This window comes from Gavialis gangeticus, unplaced genomic scaffold (genome assembly GCF_001723915.1).
Source record: "Gavialis gangeticus isolate Ggan-Ray unplaced genomic scaffold, GavGan_comp1, whole genome shotgun sequence".
NCBI lineage: Eukaryota > Metazoa > Chordata > Crocodylia > Gavialidae > Gavialis > Gavialis gangeticus.
Window position 1 is genome coordinate 93,502,664 of NW_017729032.1, and position 7,879 is coordinate 93,510,542.

General features: G+C 42.2%; 1 protein-coding gene across 1 annotated transcript in view; it reads right to left on the reverse strand.

The window, feature by feature from the left end:
* DACH1 (dachshund family transcription factor 1) overlaps positions 1–7,879 on the reverse strand; it is a gene marked incomplete at its 5' end in the record, with an annotated part of 684,310 nt that overhangs the window by 603,608 nt on the left and 72,823 nt on the right. The gene's annotated exons all lie outside the window — the stretch shown is intronic.

Consider the following 7,879-nt stretch of genomic DNA (forward strand, 5'->3'; position numbering starts at 1 on the left):
ACCAAGCCCCCATTTTTTTATTTACCATTTCCCTTGTAAATTTTCCCCCATTTTTATTAAGAAAACCTTTTTTTTTTTTTTTTTAAGTGCCGGGATGCTGGGGCAGGGTGGGGGCTACTCCATTTGGAGATTCGGCGGCAGCCAGATTGATTCAGGGCAGTGATTCGAATCACCGAATTGAATCACTGTCCCCTGAATCGGCCAAATCCAAAGTGAATACTAGCCATTTTGTGCAGGCCTAATAAGCATTTAAGGCTGTCACACATCTTTTACCTGATATCCCTCTTTTTGAGGGATGTTTAGACCAATTGCAATTTGATTTCTACATTTTTATCCCTGTCACATTAAAAGCAAGGGAACAATTTGCCAAACATCAATACTCAATAGCCTGTAAGTTGACCATAGGCATAATTTCTAAATCAAGATCATGTTTTCAGTATCTTTGTGAGGCATCAAAGGGGATCCTAAACTGCTATTGCTATAACTATACATGTACTTTAGGCCCCTGCTAGGCAGTACATATATTACCCAATTAACTGGTTAATCACATAATAAATTTAGACTGGCCACACATGTAAAGTAATTATAACACAATAGAAATGACTATCCAGATATAAAAACAGCCAACTAGCTATAAAGTTAGTGCTTGAAAACGTGTAGCTACTCTATAGCTAGCTTCTATCCAGCTTTAATTTGAATGTGTAGTAGGGCCCTTAGATAAATAGAGAACTTCTGCTTGTCTATAACATTTACCTAAACCAGATTCGTAATGTATAAAAGTATCACAATTTAAAAAAAAAATCTCAGGCTCTATAACTACCTGAAACAAATACTGGGTGTTTTGTTAGGAATGTGTGAAAGTATAGCTTTCCACAGAGAAAATGGAATTCAGAAAGGCAATGTTTATAGGTCTGGTAAAGCTATGTTAAGTATTTGTTTTAAAGTCTTAGACATTTTTCAGATTTTACCAGTTACATATATTTCTTTTATCTGAAGTGTGCAAAGTTGCATTCAGATTCAGTGGGAGAGTTGCTTCTCCCTCAGGAAAAACCACAAGTGTGCAGCTGTTCAGGCTTTTTGTCCCAAAGTAAAAATGGGGGCTCCAGAAGAAAAATAACTTGGGGACAGCCAGGGTTCAGTCACTCCCAGGAGTATTTCTCCTGGTAGATGGAATGTCTGTACATGCTATGCTTTCTCTCAGAGAAGAACAGAGTCCCTCAGCATCCCCTTCTTCCTCTCCCAGGGGAGAGTGTCACTATCAGGACTCTGCAGCTCCAGCAGGAAGCAGACTACACCCCCTCTCAATCCCTATGTTGTGCAACAGGGTAACACAGACCAACCACGGGCAGTCTGGGTCAGTCAATAAGGGCTGCCCTATACAGTTCTGTCATCTGCTGCCAGGCAGACTAAGGGAACCTGCAGAGCATACTGAGATGTGTGCATAGGGGCACCCCTTGGCTGCACAATGTCAGCAATACGAACTCTCCACTCTTCAGGGCCTCAGCATTCGAATGTCTGTATGCCTGTGGGTATGTTTTTCTACCTCCTGGCAAGAGAAAAAACCTGGGAGAATTCCAGATTTTTTGAATGCGTGTATGTAGCCATTGTGAGCACTCAGGCAAGCACCACCTAAGCACTATCATGATTCCAATTTAGTACTGAGGAGACCTGGAAGGACCCATCTGCTAGGTATGCTTAGAAGTTGCCAGTAATGGTGGTGAGTTCTAGTCACTCCTGTTGGAGTTTTTTAAAAAAGTCCTATAATGAGGACTTTGCCTCTGTAGCCTTATGATTGGAGTACTCAGCTACAAAGGAGAATACCTGAACTTAAGCCCTTACTTTGCTTTCAACCAATGACTCTCTAGTGTAAAATACACAAGAGTCCTAGTAGTGGTGACTGAAACCCATAACTCTTCTCTCCAAGGCAGGTGACATAGCCTCTGGGCTACAGATGCATGATCTCTCATGCTTGCTCTCCTTTTGCCCTATGACATGCATTCTGGGTGCAGACTCATGTTACAGCTAAAATGTTTCAAGTGCCTTTGAAACATTTCAAATGCCAGCTGTACAGGTGAACATGCCCTTTGAAATGTTCTAGGAGTGTCTGAAACACTCCAAAATAGCACCGCTTAAAATGAGGTACTGTTTTGGAGCGTTTCACTTTTGGTGACGTGCATGGGGACAGCACATGGGAGCTGGGTTAGGGCTTACCATCTTTATCAAACCCCTACCAATGGTACTACTCACAGACCCCTCCCCATGACCCCCTACAAGGGAGAGAGAAGAGGTTCAGAGGATTTGGAAGCCCCACTCTTTCCACACTTACCTCTCCAGACTGAACTCTCTGCTCTTCTCTCCCTTCTACCTCCTGAGGGGCAGGAGAAAAGGGAACCAAGAATGGATACAGCCTGTCCTAGCACCCCCTGTATCCCCTGGATAAAGTGTTTCCTTTTTTGAAGCATTTCCAAGTGCATTTCATGTATATTTCAATTGTTATATTTATCCACACCCAGGGATGCACATGCAATTAATGTGATACAATAAACTCTGGAGCCATTTGAGCCACAGTAAACTGCTCTCAGGTGCAGAGTCTACATGTATGGCAAAGACAGCAGCAATTTGAGCTAGGGCAAAACAGGTCCCCGGCTAGCTGAGCTTACCAGATGCAATTCTCCAGTCACCATCTATACCTGTGTTTCAGCACAGTTATTTACGCTGTCATAGGATAGTACTGTCCTCAAAAGTACTATCCTATGGTGGAGCTAATTTACTGTATCCTAGTACTGGCGCATATGTAGATGGTGACACTTTACTGCAGAGCTAATTAGCCAGTTCTGTAGTAAAGCACATGTATAGATGTATCCCCAGAGTTGACAGGAGCAGTGTGCAACAATCTCATGTAGACTGGTCAGGCCACAGCTGGAGTATTGTGTCCAGTTCTGTGCGCCCCACTTCAGGAGGGATGTGGACAACATTGAGAGGGTCCAGAGGAGGGCCACCCGAATGATCCGGGGACTGCAAGGCAGACCCTACAATGAGAGACTGCGGGACCTGAACCTGTTCAGCCTTCACAAGAGAAGGCTGAGGGGGGTCCTGGTAACAGTCTATAAACTCACTAGGGGGGACCAGAAGGGTTTAGGGGAGACACTGTTTCCTCTAGCGCCCCCTGGCATAACAAGGAATAACGGCCACAAATTATTGTAGAGTAGGTTTAGATTAAACATCTGTAAGAACTACTTCACAGTTAGGGCGGCTAGGATCTGGAACCAACTTCCAAGGGAAGTGGTGCTGGCTCCTACCCTGGGGGTCTTTAAGAGAAGGCTTGATGCCTAGCTGGCTGGAGCCATTTGAGCCCAGTTTTTCTCCTGCCCAGGCAGGGGATCGGACTTGAAGATCTACAAGGTCCCTTCCGACCCTACTTCTATGATTCTATGATTCATGGGAAAAGAGGTCAAACCCCCTTTGGGTGAGTATAGCCTAAAACCCAGGTTGTTCTCTTCCTATATAACTACTCTACTAGGCATTTCCTCCTTCCATGGGGAGGGCAGAAAGCAAAGAATTAGTATTTTTCTCCTACTGCCCTCCATTCAGTGTATAAGATGCCATATCCTATTAAGTAACCTCTTAGACATCCAGAATTGCTTTTTCCTTAAAAATAAGCCCCTATATTTTATTAGAGTGTTCCTTCAACACAAGGCTCCCCGTTATAAAACCTTTCCTAACACAGTTATATTAAGACTCAGAATTTAAATCCATGCCATATTATAGATTCTTAAAAACAATTGTAGAGAACGAAGCAGTATATTTAAATGCCAAATCATCAGTCATATCATGTGAGCTATGTTCGTGATGATTACCAACTTTCTAAAAATAGCAAGCCTCATATTTGGTACACAACATGGCTTACAAAATTCTGTTGTTACATTTATATATTCAAGAAGCCTATGTAAGCTAAGAAATGAGTTTCAGATGTGTTTAACCACATTTTCTGTACTCATGTCATTTTCTAGTGCCTCTCCAAAATAAAGCATATATTTAATTTAAAATGTAATACATGAAGTTAGCAAATATTGTTTACTAAAGGCTAACAACTTTATGAACCTTCACAGATTTATTGATAAAGAAATATGTAGCTTTAAGATCCTGAATTCTATTATTTTCTATTAATAAATTTAACATTCTTACAAAATAAGAACTAGTTTTTTTTCTCTTTTCTCCATAATCATCATGCATAGGGTGTCACTTTTGCAACAAACCATTTCCCTGCATCCTATGTACAAGCACACATATGAACAGATCAATTCATTAGTGACAGACTGTTTGTTTGGTTTTCTTTTAAGAAAAAACCTGCTGTAACAATTATTTAAAAAAATAGTCGCATGGATTGTTCAAACAGACATAAGGAGAAAGGCCAATTGCATTTTGGGCCTAGACAAATTTACACTAGTTTGTGATATAATGCTATTTTCAGCCTTTAAATAAACCCAATAGCTATGTAAAACATGATTGTGCAATTTTTCATGACAATTTTTTTTTTGTTTTTAGACACTATACTGCATGTCATCATGAAGTATATGCACTTTCTCAGACACTGGCAATTAATATGTCATTTCTGGTCAAAGAAAAAGATGAAATGGTAGCAACAGAAATAATATAGACTGAACTATACAAACTGGTAAAATGAACATATATAGTTGCAGAGTGACAGAATGCTTACCACGTACAACAATAGTGATACACTTACTTGAACTCCTTCTGTCTATACCTTGCTCTTGTCTCCTCTCTTAAGCTTGGATTGTAAGCTTTTGGGGCCACAGGTGGTATTTCTGTATTTGTACAGTGCCTAACACAAAGATGTTCTGGTCCATTACTAGGAATGCCAGGCAAAACAGTAATACAAATAATAATTAGCTAGAGGAATTATCTTTAATTACTGTAAGAATCAATAACTTAGCACATACAGATGATTAAGTCCCAATTTATAAACAGAACTCAGCAATAGCAAACAAAGGCACAACAAAATTGAATGGCTAAAACCTGAAACTAACTACATTCAGACTAGATATCAAGCACAATTATCTGTGGAAGGTTTTAAAAGAAGACTAGATATTTTTTCTAAAAGTTATGGGCTAACTTAAGGAAGCCTTGTAACCTATGTTACACCAAGCTCAGACTAGATGTTCACAATAGTCCCTTTCAATTTTATAATCTATGAATGAATGTAAATTATTCCAGCCAAACTCCATGACAGATTTGTGGAAGGACCTCCTTTTTTCTCTACACAGATGTACGGCATATCATTAAATTAATTTGAAAAAGTATTAACCCTTGACAGTATACCTGTATAATAAAAAACTTAAAAACATTGTTATGGTGTAGTACAAATTAAATCTTCTCTCAATTAAGACTTTTTGATAGTATAATTTGATGCATATTAAACCTCATTAATGTCTTTTATTCTCTCTGGAACATTTAATTAAAAAATTAATTGTTAGAGACACTTTAGGTATGTTGTCTATATAAGGCTTTTAGATGCTCCATGAAAGAGAGCTTATTGACAAAATATTTCAAGTCTGGAAATAATATTAACTAAACTATGCATGCTATTTGAACATGTCTTTCATGACAGAAGATCTTTTGGAGCAGGTTAACAGATAGACTATTTGTAACTTCTTAATATGTTCTCTTTAGTACAGTAGTATCATTAGCTATTCGAAGTAAAACTTTCAGCAAATGTGACTAAGACATATTGACCTTCAAAGAATGAGGAAATGCATCTTGCATCTTTATGTGCTTTTAAATATAATTTGTCTAAACTGTCTAAAGTAAATCAAAAACTATCACTCAATCCTCTCAGTAGAAAGGGTAAATTTTAATTGCAGAACTTAAAACCTCACAATTAAAAGCTGTGTTGCTACTTAAAGCTAGCACAAACATAAGAATGAGAGTTCATGCATACAAATCAGCTTCTATAACAAGCAGCAAGGTTTTCAGGAACAGCCTGATGCACACCATGTTTTCACTTTCTAAATGTTTTTAGAAGGAAAAAAAGAAAGAAGTGTAATATTAACCCACACATATACAACATAAAAAGGTTTCTGACTCACTTTGATTTATAAATGATCTTTATAATACAAATGTACAAATACAAAAATAAAAAGATATGATGAAAAAAATGAAACTGGAACTGAGTTTGTTTGTTTTTTTCCTGGAGCAAAGGGATTTTCTGAAAACTCATTTGGTGGGCAAGTTCTGATTTCATTCACCTCTAATTTAAAAAAGAAAAAAAACTAAAGCCAAGACACTGCAGTCAATGCAAAAATTAAAAGTGGAAGGAACAATGTATATACAAAACACCGACTGTAAGAGGAAAGCAATTGAAGGAAACCTACCATATTTCTTATATTATTCTGAGAACTTGGAGCCAGATGCTGATGTATAACCCAGGAAATCCTCATTCACTTCAGTGGAGCTATACTAATTTGTAACAGCAAAAAGCCTTGGCTTTGGCTGTAAAAATCCACCTTTGAACCCAGCAGCGAGCAAAATACAGCCAGCGGGCTGGATCCAGCCCACTGCAGGTCTTTATCCAGCCCACAGTGGGTCCCTTAGTCCCACCTGGCCCAGGCACCACCCAGCCGTGGCGCATCCTGTTGTCCCCTGAGCATGCAGCAGGGCTGGGTGGCTCTCCAGCTGGACTGTCTTTCTAGGCAGCCCAGGCAGCAGCAGCTCCTTCCAGCTGCCACTGCTGACCCCAGACCTAAAGCACCAGTGGGGATCAGTGCTGCACAGTCCCGCCTCTGCACCCCACATCTGCTCTGGACTCACCCACCCAGGCTTAGTAGCCACAGCTGTGTGGGACAAAAGCTGGTGCTCAGTGCGGGGCAAAAGCAGCCCCTCCAGCTGCCAGTGGTTCCTGCTGCAGCCGCCTAGAACCCATGCCACGCTGGGCTGCCCTGCATCTGCTCTGCACTGCCACCCCTACCCCACTAAGCAGCCCGGAGATGGCAGTGACAGGTGCTGAGATGCAGGGCAGCCCAACATGGGCTCTGGGCAGCTACAGCATGAACTGCCAACAGCTGGAGGGGGTGGGGCTGCTTTTCCCCCATGCTGAGCAACAGCTTTTGTCCTGTGCCACCACTGCTGAACCTGGGCAGGTGAGCCTGGAGCAGGCACGGGTTGCATGGTGTCGGGACTGTGCAATATGGGTCCCCACAAATACAATGGGGCTGCAGCCAATGCCAGCGGCAGCTGGAAGGAGCCACTGCTGCCTGGGCTGCCTAGAAAGGCAGTACAGCTGCAGAGGCACCCCAGCCCCACTGTGTGCCCAGGGTGGCGAGGAGTGGGTGCAGGGTGGGCTGGGTCAGAGCTGTGCCTGGGTTTCAGTTGATCCACTCCAGTGGGAGTCAGCCCCCACAAAAATCCCACACCCACCCACTCATACCTCCATCCCTCCCCCGCCAAATATACAAAAGTAAGACTTCATAGTTTCATAGTTTCTAGGGTCGGAAGGGACCTGAGCAGATCATCAACTCCAACCCCCTGCCATGGCAGGAAGAGCACTGGGGTCAAATGACCCCAATAAGGTGGCCATCCAACCTCCTCTTAAAAACCCCCAGGGTGGGAGCCTGCACCACCTCACTTGGAAGCTGGTTCCAGACTCTAGCCGCCCTGACCGTGAAGTAGCGCCTCCTGATGTCCAACTTAAACCTTCCCTCCGCCAGCTTGTGACCATTGTTCCTGGTCACTCCTTGCGGCGCTCGGGGGAACAGGGACTCCCCCAGCGCCTGCTGATCCCCCCTAACCAGTTTATAACAGGCCACAAGATCCCCCCTCAGCCTTCTCTTTTGAAGGCTGAACAGGTTCAGGTCCCGCAACC